Here is a 20,305-nt window from a genome sequence, read left to right as displayed (position 1 = left end):
CAATAGTAGTCACTTCCGCCATGCATCTTACAGACTTACTTCTTCCTTGCTGGCTTTTGGATTTGATCAGGAACCTTAACCCTCTGGATTCTGTGGAAATGCATAATCATCCTTCTGAGCAATCACTTGGCTTGCAGCCAAGACATTCTTGCCTTTGCTAAGCAAAATGGGAAGGAATTATGACCACAATAAAGCATCCAGCTTACTAATTTCTATAGTTGCTCAGCATTTCCAATGCAATAACTAGCAATGATGGTGTTATATAAACACTTGAAAGCACCAGCTGACTCTTTAGGACATAGGGAAAAGCATATAGCATGCCTGAGCGTGCATGTGTGTGTGTTCTTGTGCATGTTGGGAGGCATTAGACCTGAAAAGGCTTCTCTTCCTCACTCTGCATGACACATAGTCGTGAAGCATATGGATGTCTCCACCAAAGGAATAGCCATTGAGTCTAGGTGATTCTTTCCTATAGACTTAACATCTCCAGAGGGTGTATATACATTCCAATACCAGCTGTACAAGACAGCTCTGGCAACAGGCTTCCATTTTTCAAGTGAAACTCCTGGGTTTTTTCTTCCCGCCCCATCCAGAAATGCCCCTCTCAAAATGTTGTGCTTCATTAGAAATGCAGTCTGACAATGCAGGATGAAAAAAGAAAATGAAAACAAAGGCAGAGAAGAATAATTCCTCCTCTTCTATAAATGGGGAGAAGAAGGAAAAAGGGAATAAATTCAAACCTAAAGAGATTCAATATTTTTAGGAATAGCTGTCAATAAAATACAGTTCCTTTCAGCTCTTGAAGAATGCTCAATTTTCTATGAAAAATCCTTCCTGTCACCATATCTCTGCCTACCTGCTTTGTTCAGGGCTGCTATGTGCTAGGCCATCCACATGCACAGATAGACCTGGAGCAGTTATAATCTTGGGACAGGTTAAAGACACTTGTAAAGGCTGTGCCTTGGGAATGCACTGGATATGCTGAGCAGGGGACAAGCTGGTGTGAGCCCTCACTCTGTACCCATCCCCTTGCATCGCTGTCAATGCACAGGGACCAGTGCACACAGAGAGAGCTGGGGGAGGTAATGGGACTAGGGCCATAGGGCACCTTGCGGTGTACATCCAAAGCCTAGATCCAGTCAGACTGATGCAATGGATTCCCATGAGCACAGTGTGGTTGTGGTTATAGTGAGCTGAGATGCAGCCGCTGGGCTGCATTTCAAATGCTTTCAGAGCAGTACAAGTCCTGAAAGCGTTCTCAGCTTTGTGCACGTCAGGAGCATGGGCCTGCATTTCTCATGCACCCCACTCTATCTATCTGGCATTGGCAGGTTAATAGCTAATTCACATTAGGTGAATCTTATTTCATTGTCCTCTGCAGGCTCTAATAAACAGAAGGAACACTGATCCAGAATCCCCATCAGTATTATCCCATCAGCAACAGTTGAGATGCCTTCCCTATGAACTGTGCGCATACGCCAGTATTCCTCATCCCTTTCCTTCTGCACTCCTCCATCGCTATTTTGCAGCACAAGGGGTGAGCCACCAGAACATGGGCACTGCAAAGATCCTGAGAAGGGCACTCACTCTAAGCACAACATCAGCAGGTGTCTCAGTGAGGTGTGGATGACATTTTGGTTAAGATAGCACTAAAGACTATGTAAATTCAAATCCATTTTCTGCCACAAGCTTCCTGTCCGATCTTGGTCAAATTACTTAATCTGCAAAATAGGGTATAAAATAATTTCCTTTAGAACCCCTTTGGGGCAGAGACTGTCTCCAAGACATAGCTGTGCAGTATTGACTACAAAGAAATATTGATTTTATTAAGAGTCTCTTGATATGCTTTAACATACAATGAAATTATAATGTAGTAGTCATGGGAAATTTTCTTAGTAACCCATAGATTATGTGGTTTGAGGGATTATTTTGGTTACTGAAGCTGACTTCATACATACCATGAATTAGGAGCTTTTCATGAACACTTTCCTGCTTGAACTAGAGCTTCTTTCTATAAATAATTCTATTACTAGCCTAAAATGGCAATGATTTTATAAAAAATTACATCTTATTTAAAGACTGGGTTTGCTGCCACCCTGTCCCAGATCTTGTTATATCTTTGCCTGCTAGATCAAGGAGCCTGAGATCAAAGTTTTGTCATGCTGTGGCTCCTTTGTTAAGCTAAATAGATTGAACTCCTCTTGTCTTACACTATGAGGTATATTTTCCAGTGCTTTAATCATTCTTGTATGATCTTGTATGATCAGTCTTCTCTCTAATCATTCCCAGATAAATGAACTAGATGTTCTTTTAGAAGTGGCTACGCTGGTGGAATGATGGAGGCAATATGTCTTCCGTGCTCATTCTCACCATTCTCCTGCTCACACATCAAGGTTTACAGTAGACATTTTGGCCACTGGAAGTTTGCGAAGAGGGCTTGCCCTTCATGGTCTAGTTGCCCTACGATCTCTGTGGGAAGTAATTTTTGTTTGTACACATTGTCTGATGTGACCAGAAGATCCAGATTGGTCTCTATCCATGACACGTCTTCTTTGTTGTTTACCCACTATCTCCAGCCTTTGTGTCAGCTCAAGCTTTCAGTAATCGTTAAGACTGGGAATTAATTTTTCTTCCATGTCACTGATGAAAAATGTTAAACGACAAGAAAATAAGAATCAATTTGTGTGAGATTTTGCTGGCAACACAACTGTGCTAATTTCCCACTGACAGTGAGATTTTGGACCTGTCAAGTTGTAACTATTGAAAATATACACATTTTTAAAAATTCTTTTGGCTCAATAAAAAACTAGTGTCATTGTGAGTATTTCTGCACATTATGATTTCTGTACCTTATAGGCCATACTTTACCGTCAAGGCATTTAAGGATAAAATATTTTCATTCCTGCAATTTCTCCATCCAGTGTTTAAAACTGAAATCTAAACGCCTTTGGAAGGGAGAGGCTACTCCTAGCCTCCCATCTCCATTGTATGGTATAGAGACAGAGGGGAATGAGGCAGGGGTATAGCTCAGCGAGCACCAGGACAGTTCCCAAATCCTTCTGTCTAGAAGGAAAGCTAGGCCAACTCCCATCAGCAACAGCAAGAACAGCTGGGAGCACGCTCTTGCAGGTGTTGTGCTTCCAAAGGAGCACCCATCTGCACCTAGATCTCCCTGCTTCAGGAACATGCTCTTCTGCAGTCTCCCTCCCACTTGACAGTTTTGGCTTGCTCTTGGACTGTCGCTAGTACTGCAACCAACTCCTCTCCCACATTTTTTGGTATCTTATTTGGAGACAGTGGTATTTTGGTATTCGGACAGGACACAGGTTTACCCAGACAGTTTTAACCTGCTGTCCTTTTCCCACAAAAAAAGTGAGAAGTCTGTGAAACCTGTTAACAAGAAAGAAGTGAGAGTCTCTCCTCATCTCACCATCAGGAGACCCAGCCACATTAGGTGAACAGACCTGGTGCACTGAATGGGTGGCCAGTAAATGCCAGTTCCTGCTCCATGTTCTAAAACTTCTCAGCCAAAACCTTTTGCTGCTATTTAATAATCGATTTTTTATCACTAATCCCTAACATGAGTTGGCAGATTTACTGCTCCAAGGCTGTGCTTGCTACTGACAGATGTGAATGTGGATATTTGCTGTCTCCTCGGATTTGTGCAGCTCCAGGGTGGGCACTGTGTCACCCGCTGTGTGAAGTAAACTTCCAGGGACTGCTGCAAGGGGCTGAGCTGAGGCATTGCCTCATGTTGATTCATGTCTGTTTTAGGGTTCTCTAGCTGCAGACCAAACTATCTAAACAGCATTTTTGCTTGGTAAGGAAATGAATGGCTTCAGCTCAGACTGGAAAAGGTAAATGTTTGTGGGCACACTGTAAGAAGCGCTGGGAGAGTAAAGCACACACACTAGCATGAAATTTAGAATCCTCCCACACTGGTTTGTTCTGGACCCTGGAAACAGCTGCATTCACCAGTTCTTACGGAATTTTTATCTACTGCTTCTTTATCAGAGCTAGTAATTCCTTTTAACATGCACTTTGCAGAAGTCGTTTATGACTTCAGCTTCCCCAAGGCCAGATGGCTGCGCTCCTCTGAGTCATTCTGAAAAGGGCCGAGTTTTGGCATCTACAACCCCTTACAGATCTTATTGCTGAGAAAGATCCTAGATCTTTCCCAATAAGAGGCTTTTCTTTATATTACTCTAGCTTCCCATAGTACATGCCAGGTATTGTGAAGGTGGTTACGGTCTTTGCGGGTGTCATAATTATCCTAGGTCCATACGGGGATTGAAATAATTCATCATGTTTCCCAGGACCAAACAAATGTTTTCAGCAAGATCAGCTTAGTATAAATTTCTTTCCTCAGTGGGACTGCTCCTCCTGTGTCCATAAAACAGTGAACAGAGACAGCCAGCCATTATTTCTCCCTTTACAACCAACTGCTTGGAAGGCTGGAAGGAATCCAAAGAGATCCCTGGCTCCAGCCTCCTGCCCCAAGGCAGCGTCAGCTATATTTCAGAGACACCCTTATCTTAAAGCTGTGTATGGCAAAGGCAAGCCTTCCAAGCTTTGCTTTTTCAAATGTCAAATCTAAAGCTCCCTTTCTGTAGTCAAGACCTATTACTTCTTACATTAGCTACCAAGGACACAGGAAGCAGATTATTCTTTCTTGCAGCAATTTTATAGGTGTTTCGAGACCATTATGTTTCCTGCTCTTTCTTTTCCTTTCCAGATTAAAAAACTCTATTTTCTTCAGCCTGTCCTCATATATAATGTTTTCTAGGCTTCTGCTCATGCATATTAAGCACCTCTCATAGACTCTCTTAATTTACTCTCCCTCTTTCTTAATGCCTGAAGGATTCAAACCTGGATGCGTGCTGCAATTCCAATCTCATCAGTGAGGAACAGGCTTGAAATATTGCTTCCCAGGCCACGCTACTCTTGATTCAATGCCTTTTCTGCAACAGTTTAATAGCATTGTCGGTGGGTAAAAACCAAGACACAGTGTTTAAGGGACTCCAAGTATCAACATGGCATCCTTTGTCACAGGGGTCAGAATGCAACTTCAGGAAGAAAAGGACTCAGAGGCCTGCACACATAAGACATAATCATTAATCTTCTACAGATTTGTTGTTGTTTTGCTTTCAAAGAGACTTCCTGCTGTTTCTGCAATAAACTGGAGAACAGTACATCAAATGCATTGTCAGTAAAATTATAGGGATCTTACGCTCATTAAGGATATAGACTCTTTGGTAAATTGCTGTCATTCTTCACTTTCATTGAGTTACTTCTGTGATGCAGTTCATCCAGACTGCAGCAATTCTTGCTGCCCTAGTTGTTCTGCTACCACAGCCTGTCATTTGTATGCAGTCCTTGCACTACTTTCCTGGTAAGTTCCATACTAAAGCAAAGTTCTTCCTAACAGCATATTCTCGTGGTTCTGAATGGTGATTTCCCACTGAACCAATGACTACCGTCCTCTCTGTTTTCCTTCAGTTTCTTAAAATTATCGGGCTCCTTTGAGATCAGCTGGAGGGGTTAGGAACCTAGAAATGAGATTTCAAGAATGGCTAGGGGAATTTCATGTTCCTTTTCCCACTGGAAGTCAGCAGAAGTTGTGTGTCTAAACCCTATTTAAAAAAAAATTAAAAATTATGTAAGAATTCTGTAAAGCTTAATTGTGAAGCACCCCTTGGCCTCTGGATTATGTGAAAGGTTTTAAGCTAAGTGGTCAATTGTTATTTATAAAAGATTTTTGATCCTAAAGGGTGCTGTTTGTAACTCCCTGAAAATACTGTGAGTCATTTCTGAACATTTTGGCTACTTGCATTTTACAGAGAGCATAAAGCAGTCACACCATGAAAGGAAAAGGATTTTAACAAGGGATAGGTTCACACTTTGTTCTGTCTCACTCTAAGAGCGCCTTTTTTTGGTTGCTTTTCTTCATTGAAATGTTTTCCATTTAAAATAGAAGACATTAAAACATATCTTCGTACTTTGTGGAAAATATTCCACAGAAAACACCAAGGCATTTAAAGAGCTCTATGAACATGAGCAGATCACACACTAATGCAACAAGCAGTGATTCATGATTTGGGTACTCAACTTGGAAAGTAATTTAAAGGGACTGAATTTTCAAGGAGGAGCTCAGCTTTTCCTGAAAACCAGAACTGGCAAAAGAGAAGTAGAATTTAGCATTTTAGCCAGCCCTGCCAGCTCTGTGCCTGGCAATGTTAAGGTCCAGGGTTTTTTTCACCTGCCTTTTAATTTCCCTTGGAAATATCCTATCCATTTACTAGGAAACCACATTTCCCACCTGCTTTGCAAAACTCGGCAGATGACAAGTGATGTTATATGGCTGACCAGGACTAGCCTTACCTCCGTGCTCTCCTCCAGCTTTCCCTCCTTGGCCTTCCTTTATATTCACTGTTTACATTCACAAGCCATCCCACAGGGGCACAGACTGCTTGCACTGGAAGTCCAGTCATGGTGTTATTTTGTTTGGTTTTGTGTTTTGTTTAAAGTGGAGTGATTCATTGTCTCCAACCCCAAAGTCTGTTTGCTAAAACATCACCAGTTACTGATCCTCTAGGTGAACCAAAACACCCATTTTCAGTAGCTCAGAGCAAAGGGCGGCAGCAGACACCAGCTTTGCTCCGCCTGAATTGCCAGCCTCCAGCTTCCCCAAAATGCTGTACTCTCTCTCCCCTTTCAAAAAGAGAATGTAAGTTGATCAGTGAATAATGGCTTTGCTATTGCAAGTATGTGAACCCAACCTACAGGGAATATTCCAGAGAAAGGAGTGATTTCTAAACTGGCAGTTACGATTTTGGAAGGTGGCACTTCTGTGAGTCACGAGCTCATTGGAAATTCAATGGCAGGAGTTTGCTAACAGGAATGGGATTGTAAAGAATGAAGTTCAGTTGAACTCAACCACAGCTACAAAAAGGTGTCTTTTCTGACAAAATACAGTAATCTACTGGACCATCAGATATCCCTTTAGTAAATATTTGGTCTTTTCTTAATTTAAAGTGCAATGTGAAAATATAACAAAGTGGAGATGTGGGTATAAGAGAAAGCTGCCTTCACAAAACTCACTTTTTTGGTGCCTCTTGCCAGGGGAAACTTCTGCAGTGATGTCTTCTCATTCTAAAAAAGAGGTTACTTTAGTGCCTGCCTACTTCACAGCCCTTAGCTAATTGATGTTTGTAAAGCACTTTGAGTTCCTCAGATAATAAATGGTACTACATGAATGGGAAAATGTGGTTGATCTCTGTTAAAGATAAACCACTGTGTAGTCTGGATCTTTCTATAATAATGTGGAAACAAAAAGCCTTTTCTCAGCCCTCTCTAGCACATGGGTTCAGAGTGTTAGTTCATTGCGGTTTGCAAGATTTTGTAAACTCTTAGTTCTTTGAAGTCAAGTTTTATTTTCAGAGATTCATCTAAAACTGTTAACTTCAATGCATCTCAGACCCACAGTTTAGGCATACCCTAATTTTTAAGATGGCGTATATGAATTTATTTTTCAACCAGACTGATTGGTAGCAAGACCTTGATCTCAAAGCAACCATTTGACTTCAACAGAGAAATAACCTTTTAAACTATCATAAGTTCTGGCGCCAAGATTCTGCCATGACCCGTGTTATGAAAATAATATAATCTGTGGCAATATAACATTACTGAGTTACTACCAATAGTCTCAGAGAGCGTAGATAATGAGGACATCATGTCATTTTATAATATCTCCCTGCAATATTTTTGCAAGAGCATGATAGATTGCTTGTATACTTTTTATGGGACTCTCATAAGATAGCGTGTATCTTCTAGCACTATCTGATGCATAAACTTCATTTCAGTGTATTTGCCTGTCAAACAATTAGATTTATGGTGCCCAAGTGCAGTCATACTGGATCTGAGCAAAGGTCCATCCAGGCCAGTAGCTGGGCTCCGCCGGCAGTCAGTAGCAGATTTTTAGGGAGAGAGTGTAAGAATAAAGTGAGTGCTCAATTATACATCCTGCAGTATATCCTCACAGACCCTAACAGTCTAGTTAGGGACTACCTGAGACAGAGGTTTAATCCATATCTTTGTATTTAATAGGTTTTGATGGATTTTTTTCATCTGCAAATTTATTAATTTCACTTTTTTCAACCTACTTATACTTTTTGTCACTGTAACACCCTATGGCAAGGAGTTCCACAGCCTAATTCATTGGTTGTGAAGAATACTTCCCGATTGCTTTAAAACAGCTTTCTCGAGCTTTGGCATAGAGGGAGAAAATTACAGTATCCTGCTCACCTGTCTTTGCTGTTTGTGATTTTGTATAGCTGTGTTATGTCTTTTCTTTACTGCACTTTTTCCAAACAAATCTGTCTAAACCCACCTTGAACAAAAACCTTTCTGTTCTGATCTGGTTGCTGTTGAAGACAAAACTTTTTAATCCCGTGCGCTTTATACATTCGCAGCCTCAGTCTTCATACTCAGAATTAAAAGGAAATGTCTTTCTTTAAACATAACAGCTCTGGATCCTGCAATCAAATATATGTAATTTTAAAATATATACGGTGGTTGCTGCACACTCAAAGCATTGGTTTGGCTGCATGGACCTATGGTTCAGTGATAGAATCATAGGATCATAGAATCATTAAGGTTGGAAAAGACCTCTGAGGTCATCAAGTCCAACTGTCAACCCAACAAATCCATGTCTCCTAAACCATGCCCTGAGGTGTCACTTCTACATGTCTTTTAAATACCTCCAGGGGTGGTGACTCCACCACATCTCTGGACAGCCTGTTCCAATGCCTCAGCTTTCTTTCAGTACCATAGTCTGAAAAACACAATAAAGCTCTCAGCATATATACTGGTAATTATTTGTTTTCCAGAAGTATCAGGAAATCTAGATTTTTCTGCATATAAAACTTGGAGAATAAAAGCAGAAAAACCTCAGAGCTGTTCTACTGTGGCTGAGGCAGCAGGAACTGTTGGTATACTCTACTGAATATCAGATATCAACAGTATAATGAAAAAGCTTTTCTGTCCTCAGCAGCTTTTCTCAATTGGGAAATTAAATGTCCTTTCGTCTGCCAGCCTCAGATCAGGATCAACTTTGGTACTTTACTGCTTAAAATGCCAGTATAGGATTTGTTAGTAGGCATTGAGTCATGCTCATAATGCGGATAACAATAAAACACAGAATCAGTGTCAGTGCTGTCCCCACTTCATTATTGGTCTGTTTCCTCTGACTGTACCAAATCAGACTGCTTGCCCATCAAAGAGCATACAATGTGCATAAATATTTACATCCAAACCTGTTTTATAGTGGATATCACATCTGAAGACATACCATCAGCCCTTATTCCTTTCTGGCAGGTTACCCCGCTGCATCTGTAACCAACACAGATCAGATCGTGTCCTACTCCTCAGCTGCTGGTCTTCCTACTCCTTCAACCTTTCAGCCCTGGCACAATTTACAGTTCAAACCCAAGAGCATTTGCAGGACTCATGGCAAATCCATGAATGAACCATATTCCTCATGCTCTGGGTGGGGGAGAGAAGGACTTTTCCCTGCAGATTTCTGGCTCCCCCCTTCCAGGTGCCTTCTGTGACATTTTCAGAAGCAGACTGTCAATCCGGTATTGGGAGTGTGCAGCATGCCATCGCTTTCTGTGGAGCTGGCAGTGTGCAACACATCCATTTGTCAGGTTTCCTAAGCCAGCAAAAAGCAGAGCTACTTAGCACATGAGAGAGTCAACTCCTCTCACATATGAAGATAGGAAATTAAAAAGCCTTACATAGAAAATTCAGACTTCGGAGAATGTGAGAGTGAAGGACCTTTCACCTACACCTTAGCAGCTACATACGCTGAGCAGAGGACAGCAGCAACCACGTGATGTGAATGAAGTTACTAGGGAAGGCGACAGAGCAGAGATTAAAAACTATTTTGGTGCCCACTGAGATTGCTCCGGGCCCAAGACAAAACAAGGCTGATATATTGAACTGGAGCCTATGTGCTATTTCTTAAAGCTCTCCGCCACTTTTGGCAGAGTGAAGCATTCATCCCTTGTAATGCCTTGAGCACCTAGACATACATATGCATGAGTCTTAAGAACATCGGATTAACTCTCCCTCCCCAAGGAGTCTAATAAAATCATAGGCCCGGCTTACTCTTGATTTAGTTATACACAGTAGTCTTAAATTTAAGCTAAATTAAGCTATTCCTACAGTGTATTATTAGTTGTGGATAGGAGACAGCTTTAGAAAACCTGTGAAAGCTGTGTCCTTAGCCAGATCATCAGTGTCAAAAGGAAGGCCTGCAAACACAAAAATTAACATTTATACCCCTGTTCCTAATGCGTAAAGCTTTAGGATATTTATGTTTAATGTAATTAAAAGCCTGATTAAAACCACTTGGAATCCGATGGTTGGATATTCCCTTGAAGTACCAATCTGCAATTTCAGTGTGCCTCTCAGGAACTCGGAGGGCAAAATGAGTGTTAAGACTGATGCATCAAAGAGCAAAAGCTTTGTTATGGAAAGCTTAAATCCTCCAAAGAGGATCACTTCTGACAGAGAATCAGAATAAATAACAGCAAATATTGTCAGCACCCAACAAATAAAGCTTGTAAACTGCATGTTTTCAAACTGATAAGAGGGTGAGAAAAAACTTGTGTGAGCCATAGATTGAGCCTGGGATTCACAATTCATAGAGATTAAAATCTCAGTAGTTACTAAAAGTTGGTTGTCTGACCTCCTTGCCTGAAGCTGGTCATCCAACTTGCAATAGCCCCTGCTCCAGAGAAACCTGTAGTTCCCTTTAAAAAAAATCTTGGAGTTTTTTTTTCTTTTTTTTTAAAACAGATCCTGAAGTATTTATGACAAAAGAAGTCTTTTTAGTGATTTTTTTTCCTGGGACTTATTACAGTGGTGTAAAAGGACAGCCAGTCTCTATGAGAGTGAGGCTGTTGCTGGAGAAGATAAATTATAAAGAGCTACTATGTGCCAGCTCAAGAAATTATCAATGTTAAGCAATTTTACATATACATGAAAGGGACTGTGCAGTGGTCAGCCTTACACAGCTGGAGTTGTACAGGTAGAGTTCTCACTCTTCCTGCAGGTTAAACTTTTACCAGGGCACTCTAAATCATCTTAAGGTTACATCATAACTGATATTAAAAATAATTCCCTTGGTAGGTAAGTTTAAAATCTGTCGAGTCACTAGAAAGAGAACGGGAGTGCAAAAGCTGTCATCTACTGCAGAAGGAAAGCCCCTGGAGCTGACAGACGTGGGAGTCTCTGCTGGGAAGGAGTTTGAGGATGGGAGTTCCTCCCAAAGGCTGTGGGTAAAAAGCTTTTCACATCAGCCCCTCCCTATAGCAGGAAGGACGTTGTCTATTGCTGTGTAATTGTGAATATTTTATTGTTTGAACATTGGACAGTTTAACTGCTATACAACACAGCATGTCATGTCACCCTGCATGTGCCTGGAGCTAGTTTGGTTTTTTTCAAATATTGAATATGACAAGGCATTTTTAAGATACTTGATGTTCTAGTGCAAGCACAGGAATTCCTGCCAAGTACTTGTTCACCTCTAGGAACAGAAAGTTATCCCTTTTGCTCATGCAGCTCCCATGCAGAGGAATTCAAAAGCATTTAGCAAATATTATCTGCCTAGAAATTAGTACATGATGTTCAAAAGTACAGCCGCATTTAGATAAAAAATATAGCAAAGATAGCTTGTTGTAGCAGTTGCAAAAGGTGCCTGCTAGGTTTGAGCCTAGCAGAGAAATCAGCACTGACAAATGCAGACCTTACTGTACTTTTGTGTGAAGGGTCCTTGCTCTGGTGTAAATAAAATGCATGACTTCTGGCTTACTAGCATAGCCAGATTCACTGAAGAGCTTTGGTTTTTAGGCTCCATTCCAGTCTGGGACTTCTCAAAGCTCAGGTGCTAGGCTCAGGTGGAAGTCCTGGGGACAGGCATGAGTTTTTTGTGTTCTCTCTGCTGGGACATGCTTTCATAAGGGCACACTCCACAGCCCAGAATCCCCTCTTGAGCACAGGTGCCAGCACCATTTCTTCCACAGAAGTGCATAGGCCTTGCTTTTATTTTTTCATAACAAGAGAGACAGATCTTTACCAGCTCAGACCAAACGTCCACCTAGAAGAGTACTTTCACAGTAATTGATAGCAAACTTTCTCTTTCCTCATCTCCTGAACATGACTAACATGAGATATCTCCTCTGCTATGCTTTCCCACTTCTGACAAGAGATCAAGGCTTGCTGGTCAAAGGTGGGGTTATAACCCCATCTTTGTGCTAATAGCTCTCCATGGACTTTTCTCACTGGAATATGCCTAAGAGTTTCACACTATCACCCATCAACAGTACTGAGATAGCTAGCCTGACAGTTAAAGCACTTACCAAGGAAGGTGGCTACCTCAGCGGTGTTTCCCTCATGCCTCAGGGGACTCAAACCTACCTCTGTCAGGAGAGTTACCTGAGGCTGCAAATCTTCCCAGTCTGTTGGATGGGCAGGTTTCTCTAACTACCTGATAGAGCAAAGCATCTTCATTCTCAGGCATATTTTTAATAGCCTCTGGGCAGATTCAGAGAGAAGATTACCAGCACAGAGTAATCTCACAGAGATCACAGAGTGATTTCTGCTGTCCAAAGCAGAGATCAATTAGCTGGATTAATGAGCAAGCAAGGCTCATTAATGACCACAGGCAAGACTGATCAAAATGGCACATCGATGATACATTGCCATAAGCACAAAAGAAAACTGTCAATCTGCCTTTCTTAAACCAATTACATGAGTGAAAAGTCTGCAGGTTTCCTACTCATTGGGATCTGATCCATTAGCAAGGATAACAAGTCTCAGGCTTAAGGTCCCTCAGAGCATACACCACTTCCTACTGGAGTGAAAGGGCATCTAGATCAGTCCCCTGTATGTAGCTGCATCTTCGGATAAAATCCTGTAACTCCAATTCACAAGAATTTCATGGGTATGTTTGTGAACAGATATAGACCTTGGACAGGGGGATCTCTCTCCATATATTTAGTTTTATTTTATTATGTAAAAACGGCTCTTCTCCAAGCTCATTCTTATTAAAGCCTCCAGTGAACCACACCCCTTCTCAAATCTGTCAAACACATCCAAATGAAATTACCACACTAGTTAAAGGCAAATGAAAGTAGCTGGGGAAGCTGTCACAGCAATAGCCAACAGCAACACAGCTTCAACAAGCCAAAGCACAAGTAGCTTTGATTTGGCAAAGAAGAGCAATTAAGATGGGCTCCTCCAGGATCCCTGTGGCATTAACTCCTCCAGTAGTAGTAGCTTTTACTTTCCGTTTGCTGGTTGAGCAAGCCCTGTTTCCTCTCAAGGGCCTACCAATGTGCTCTAGGAGAGGTGTGATAGAGTCAGAGCCTTCTCAGGTACAGTGTCACTGAGGAGTCACGTGGGGCGTGCATGGATGCTGTAGCCGATGCTACAATCCTCAAGCAAGACAGGAAGGACAACATTTTCAAAATGCTCCCGGCGTGTGATAACCTATGTTGATTCGCACAGGTCCACGCCCAAATGCAAATCCTTCACACATACTGGCAGGTGATATCTTATGCGCAGATGCCAAGGGATGGGTGTCACACATGTCCTGAAAATACCCCATTTGCTAGCACACACTGGGCATTCACATGCAGAAGTACCCAGTCTCAACAAACCCAATTTGTACTGCCATTTTGCCTCTCCCCAAATAGCAGACACTTCTTGGTATCACTTCTAAAAACTGTTATAGAGCATGCAAATACCAGAAGGGACCAGCAAAGCCGTGGCAAGTGACCTTTCCCCAGCCTTGGGAACAAGCTGTGGATCATTATGGTGATGGTTTAGAGCCAAAAGCGAGTTAAAGATCTATTGCTGGTTACTGCTCTGTGTTGCAGGGTTTGGAAAGGTGTCGTATGACTGCTGCTTGACATGGGCATTTGTTGAAGCAAACATTTTAAAAAAAGAGCCTGAATAGCTCTTGATTAAATGGGTTCATATTGTGCTGGGTGAGGGTGTGCCCCATCCTGGCTGGCAAAGCGACACAGGTAAAGGCCAAAGCAGTAACTAACACTGAAACGCGGGGAGGGACAGGGGGCTCTGCACACCTCAGGACTTAAAACTGTCTTCAACCTGTGGTATTGTTCTCCACACAGACAAAAACCACGAGAGAGGATTTCATTGGGGTTTATAGAGAACCTGTTTAGCAGTAAAAGCCGATCTACAGGCAGAGGACAAAAGAACAATGGCTCTGCTGAAATGCTACACTGAGAGGTTCTGTAAGGAATCATTTCGAGTCAAGACTGGAAAAGATCAAATAGCAGCTGAAAAGCAGGAATATACCAGGGAGGAGGGGAGCAAGGAGCTATACTGCTTCAGCACAAACAACTGAAAATACAGAATTAAAAATATATGTGTTATTAGGCAGCTTTTTTGCATTGTTAACTCTATCTGCCTTGGTAAATAAACCAGAAATTTACCTTTTTAACTTCCTCATCTTAGTTCAATTTTGACAGTTTTGTATAACTATGCTCCCTCTTCTAAGAGGTTTTACTGAAGCTTAGCTCCACAAAGGTACTGAGACACCATTGAAGCAAGTGGAATCGGACACCTCAATGCTTTTGTCAATATGACCCTTTGACCACACTGGAAATCTGCAGCTGCACGAGGGGAGATACATACTCACACGACCACGCTAGTTTAAATACACATCTTAGGTTATAACTAAATTGTTTCTCCTGTGTGTACAAGTGGGATGCCACTGCCACAAATACAATTCAACTTCTGCCTGTCTCTGTGGTTCTCGTGGAAGTTGCAGCCACGGTTTACAATGCACAGCATCAATAGCAGTCCTGGGGGTAGCTTTGCAATGACATGTAAGTAAAAATGATGTTAAGACTCCCACATATCCAAAGGTTCCTCTCAGAGATCTAAAACTTCAGAAAGCCCATTTGAGTGTCTTGCCACCATTTATAGCTTGGTTTTCTTAGGCAGTTTTGGCATAGTCTGATTCCTGGTCTCAGACTAGATGAGTCATTCATTCAGTTACTTACGAGCTATACTTTAGCCCTATAGCCTGAATTTCCTTTCTTTAAGGTAGGGATGATGCATGATTTTTTTCAGAAAGGTGAAAGGATCAGTCTTCAGTGGTGAGCTCACGTCGCCAGAGCACTCCACGACTGCAAGGTATTTTCATTAATTTGAGTTTAGGTGTAGGCATAGGTTGTAAGAATATCTTGAAATTTTGTGGAAATGTTTTGCAGGGGACAAGCCCAGCCAAATTTCTGTTCCAGCACAAAAAAGAGAAAACCAATAAATAAAACTAGGTAGGTAATATGTAGTGAATAAGATTACTCATTAAAAAGGTAACTTCACGGTAAATTATTATAGCAGAAAAATAAAAACTTACAAATTCAGGAAGAACAGCTGTCTATATCAATAACAGATCATATTTTAAGTATTTCAGCAGATCATTTAAAATGGGACCTCCGCTTTCCAAAGCTGCTTTCAATCATGGGTCTGCAATGTTTGCTGTTCTAATGTGATTCCTCACTTTCTCACCGCTTTCCATTTCAGAAGCAATTCAGCAGATATTAATTAACACCTGCGGTAACTAATATATTTCTTAGAGGCATTTCCATATCTACTGTTAGCCAGTTGAGAACTGAGCCAGGAACAAACTGTAGCTTCCTGGCCTTGCAGGAAGAATTAAACCACCTTTAAATGCTCAGTGTAATGTCTAGTCATTGGTTTGTCTCTTCCTCAAGAGAAAGCCATTGCAAAATGCTGTTCTTGTATATTCTGTACATCTGCCTATTTCATAAATTTTACTTCCCTAGCTGCTTTAGGGTCCAGCAAGGAGACTGCTATAGCACAGGTATGCCAAGAAAAGAAACCAAAAATAAAGCCAGAAAATTTGTTTTTTTCTCTTCCTTGCAGAGGTCTGAGCTACAGCATTTCTAGGAAGTACTGCTGGCAGGATTTCTCTTTTAAGTTTACACCGTGTTCCTAGTCCTGTATTCAGTGATGTTAAACAGCACAGGTAAACCAACTCTGATTTTTGGAAACTTGTGTCACTGAAAGCGCATGCCAAGATAAACACAACCAAGGATGTGCAGACTATGAGGCTCCTTCTCTTTCTCAGGTAGCTGCATTTCCAGAATCAAGACTAAGGCTCAGTTCTGCTCCTGTTCATAAAACTGAGAGGGAATGTGCCCAGAAGCACATGCAGAAACGGACCTGTTACAACTTCTCCTTTTCCCTTGGCCACTGAGGTGCTGCCGACTCTCCTGTCACTGAGCAGTTCTTGTGAGATCAGTGGACAGTTTATCTGCTCAAACATTTACAGGCTGAGGATAAAACAAGGGCCTGGTAACCAAAATGGACTGAAGTCAGCGGTGAAAAGAAAAGGAAAAGTGAGCCACCAAGGTTCAAGGATGCAGAGTACCTCTAATTTTTCATTTCAACAGACATATACAGGTATGGTTCTTATTTTCAGTATCACAGAGGATCATGCTTTTTACCTCCCTGGTGTAAACGGAACTACTATGATAAATGGCAACTTTGGATCATGGGAAAGACCCGAGGCATTGCAAACAGGCAGCAGAAGATTCATGGCATGTAAAGGCTTGCATCTGAGTGTCAGGCCTACTTCACGCATCCCAAAACAACGGATAGCCTGGTAACTAATAATACCCTGAAAAAACATTCTAACTAATTTTTACTCACATGAAACATGACATCTAGATCGGATGTGGATTACTCACCAAAGTAAATTTTTCATTTAAAATCATGCCTTACAGCTATCATGGAAAGCTGTTTGCTATCCCCCAAACATGTATTATCTGATGTTATATTGCTTTATCTAGATAAAATGGGCAGTAAATCAAATTCCTAAGCTGCAGCTGCTAATCAATATGCTTTAGTTGAAGACTACATCCAAATATTTTTTCTTAGAGCTATTTGTGGATTTCAGATGTGTCATTAAGGATAAAACAGATAAATTACTTTACTACTTCTGGTATCTGTAAAATTGAGCAACTTTATCCCTTTTGTTTTATTCTGAAATGAAAAATCACAGCCAGCAGGTTGCCCATCTTATTTACAATAAATTAGTGATGAAGGGGAAAGGTTTGTTTCTCAAAATGGTGTAATTATATGGCATCAGGTATAATTCTGTAACCAACCCTCTCTCACCCCAGCTTTTAAAAGACATCTTAGAAAATACCAGGTTTAGGTTTCTTTCTTTCGCCCTACCAGTTAGGATCCCAAAAGGCAGCAAAATGAGCTTCCAGTTTGTACCTGCACTTGCAACATCTTTTCTTTCAGTTAGATATCAGATCTTTGAATGAGCTAAATTAAACATGGGCTTTAACATGAAGCATCCAGCTGCGCTGGCCAGGCCAAGGCTGGGAGTTCTGTCCTTCAAATTTTAGCCCTTGTATGAGGTTATCTTGTTAATGGACAAAAGACTTGAAATTTCAAATGTAAAATTATCATTGGTTGCACTGAAGACAGAACTTTAAAAGAACCAAACAAACCAACCCAAAAACCAGTGAAGACCCCTCTCCTCCCCAAAACAGTAAAGTCCCCTGTCTGTTCTTTCAGTTCAGTTTAAGTCATACCCTGAGATAACATCTGAGGTTAAAAGTCTTGAGGCTTTCAAGGCATTTATTCCAGTGTTTCCAATTTAGGACCATTTTCTGCAGGTGCTCTCTATAATCTTTGTTGAGGTCCAGACTGACCAGCCTACAATAGCAAGGAATGATTCACCAGGCAGCTACTCAGAGATTTATTTTTAGTTTTGGCAAGAGCAGGAATAAGCAGGCATATACTTTGCAAGTTTATTTGAAAAGTTCACTCTATTTACCAGGTATTTACTTTTTGTCCCAAGCCTGCAATCCTTAGAAGTATCTGGAATAATATTAAGAAAATTGCACTACAACTGACGTAGCTGAGGTTGAACCTCATCTGCTTATTTCCATTTATTTTGTCAATATGTCACCGCTTGCCTTTAAAAACAAACAGCAACTACTTTCTCAGCTGCCCTGTTTCCCAAATTTGCTTTCCAGTGCATGATCTTTATAAAGGAGATGAAGAAAATACCTACATTAAGAATGACGACAGCCTTTTAATAATTCAATGCACAGAAATGCACTATTGTTATAACTGAGCAAGTATACTCCAATATAAAAGGAAGGTCAAACCTTCTCCACTTCACACAGCCTCCATAAAATGCCATCTTTTTCTGTATCAAGCTTAATTAATTTACATGTGTATAGATTACTTAAAGCTTTGTCTGATGCTCAGACTGAGAAATGAAAGGACTATTTCGGCGCTGCAAGTTGGTTATGGCCAACTGGGCTTCTTGCTCCTTGCTGTGGCACCCAGGGCAGCGCTAACCTGAAGATATTGCTGCGTGGCCCTTGCACAGAGGGCAGGGAAAGTGAGACGAGGTGGTCAGCCCATTTTCTTATGGATCTAGTTTTTCAGTGGCTGCTATCAAATTCATTGAAGCAAGGATTTGACTGAGGAGGAAGATAGAATTACGTCTCCTTCCCACAGCTCAAGGTCAGGATAAAGATGGAAGGTGGCTGCAAGGGAGCAATTTTATGTGCATTTATTGACTTTGTGACCAAATTTCCAAGCTGAAAGTACCATACACAAGGATTAAGATGTGGCTTATATTTAGTCACATATTAACCAGTATTGATGTTGAATCTTAACAGCAGCCATCTGAAAATCATACCAGACTTCTTGAACAAAACACAAATTGGTAGATACCTTGTGCCTTGGTAAGGACTTGCAACTAATAAACCTGAGACATTTCCAAAGAGCAAATAGAGGTAGCTGTAGAGAGAGGTAACTCAGAGGTACAGAAGTGAGGAAACTCTATTTTCACAACAGTGTAAGGATTAAAACTGCAGAAAAGCCTCTGCATGAGATGTATGAAACACTAGTCTGCATACCTGGGGCTCCGGGTAGTTCTGAGGACCCGACCCTCACAAAGCTCACACAAACCATATGCAGGAGTAAGAAATGCAGCAGTGCAATATCTGCTTACTTGTTCTTCCATTTTGGACACACACACACAAAAAAGGTTCTTTGGGCCCTAGAATATATAAATACAGGCAGATTTTTTTTTTTTTTTTGCTTGTAATAAATGTGAGCATGTTGCCATCCAAAGTTAATATGACAACCCGGCAGCAAACCCACCCCTTTCTGCCTCCTTTCCCCCCACCCGGGGCTAACTGTAGCTGAAGTACAGTTCTTCTTCACCTGTCCCTCCATTCCCAGCTTTTAAACCTTCCTCCTTCTCTCTCACACCCCGTTGCCTGTGGCTGGGTTTGCTCCAATTGCTTCTTCTCAACAGAAGGATTTCAGATGCCCCTTGACTGAAGAGGCTCCATATAGGAAAAGCATCTCTGAGGAGAAACTTCTAAGAGGTCCCCCCGCAGCTCCCCAGCCCTTTGCTTGGTCAGCATGTAGTCAGGAACATAAAAAGGCAGCCCAAAACCAGTACCTTGTAGTACTGCTAAATGGAATAAAAAATCATATGTCTGCACATTGGGTTGAAAATAGCTTTTATGGAAATAGATTTGTTGCTCCAGTCCCTTCGTCCTTGGGTTTCAGAGTCTAAAGGACTAGCTGAGTGAAGGACCAGTAAGTACCTAAGCCAGCTAGGTTGTCCGAGTTTATTGTGCGGGAGCTTTCAAAGTTCATTATATATTATTACACACTTTGAACCACGGGGCACTTGCCCAGCATCTACTGCATCATTTCAGTGATTGATGATAACTGGTTTAATCCATATTTTCACCTGGAACTCAGCTCTTGTTTTCTTTCAAGTCACTTTTTATTTTTAATTGACCTTAAATCATTAGTTACAACCAAAGAAAATCATAACTGTGTAATACTTGACTGCTAGGAAATAATTTTCAGTCCCTGCCACTATGTAATATCTCACATTCAGAAAAAGGCTAAAACCATTTTAACAATATAAAGTATATTGCAAATGCATTTAAAATAAATAAATCAGTTGTTGCTACAACTACTATCAAGAAATGTGTAATTGCCAAGTGTTTTTAGCTGACTTTGCTCTGTAAGGCACAACACCAGTATGAATCTGGCTTATAGTTTACTTTGTCCAAAAATCCAGGAGGAGCTGTTAGAGGGGGCAGATAACTGCCTGAGTTAAAGCACATTATCTTGCTATCAAAAGAAATCCTGGGAATCTTTAACCTTGCTTCACAAGCCT

At 41.2% G+C, this 20,305-nt stretch overlaps 1 long non-coding RNA gene across 1 annotated transcript in view; it reads left to right on the top strand.

Moving 5' to 3' along the window:
* LOC142052692 (uncharacterized) overlaps positions 1–19,083 on the top strand; it is a 37,904-nt gene extending 18,821 nt beyond the window's left edge. Inside the window, exon 3 of the long non-coding RNA XR_012658943.1 lies at positions 16,197–19,083. This is a non-coding gene — a long non-coding RNA (uncharacterized LOC142052692). The remainder of the gene's footprint in view (positions 1–16,196) is intronic.
* The last annotated feature ends 1,222 nt before the right edge of the window (positions 19,084–20,305 follow it).

Source organism: Phalacrocorax aristotelis, chromosome 2 (genome assembly GCF_949628215.1).
Source record: "Phalacrocorax aristotelis chromosome 2, bGulAri2.1, whole genome shotgun sequence".
Taxonomy (NCBI): domain Eukaryota; kingdom Metazoa; phylum Chordata; class Aves; order Suliformes; family Phalacrocoracidae; genus Phalacrocorax; species Phalacrocorax aristotelis.
This window is presented reverse-complemented; position numbering and strand designations above follow the sequence as displayed.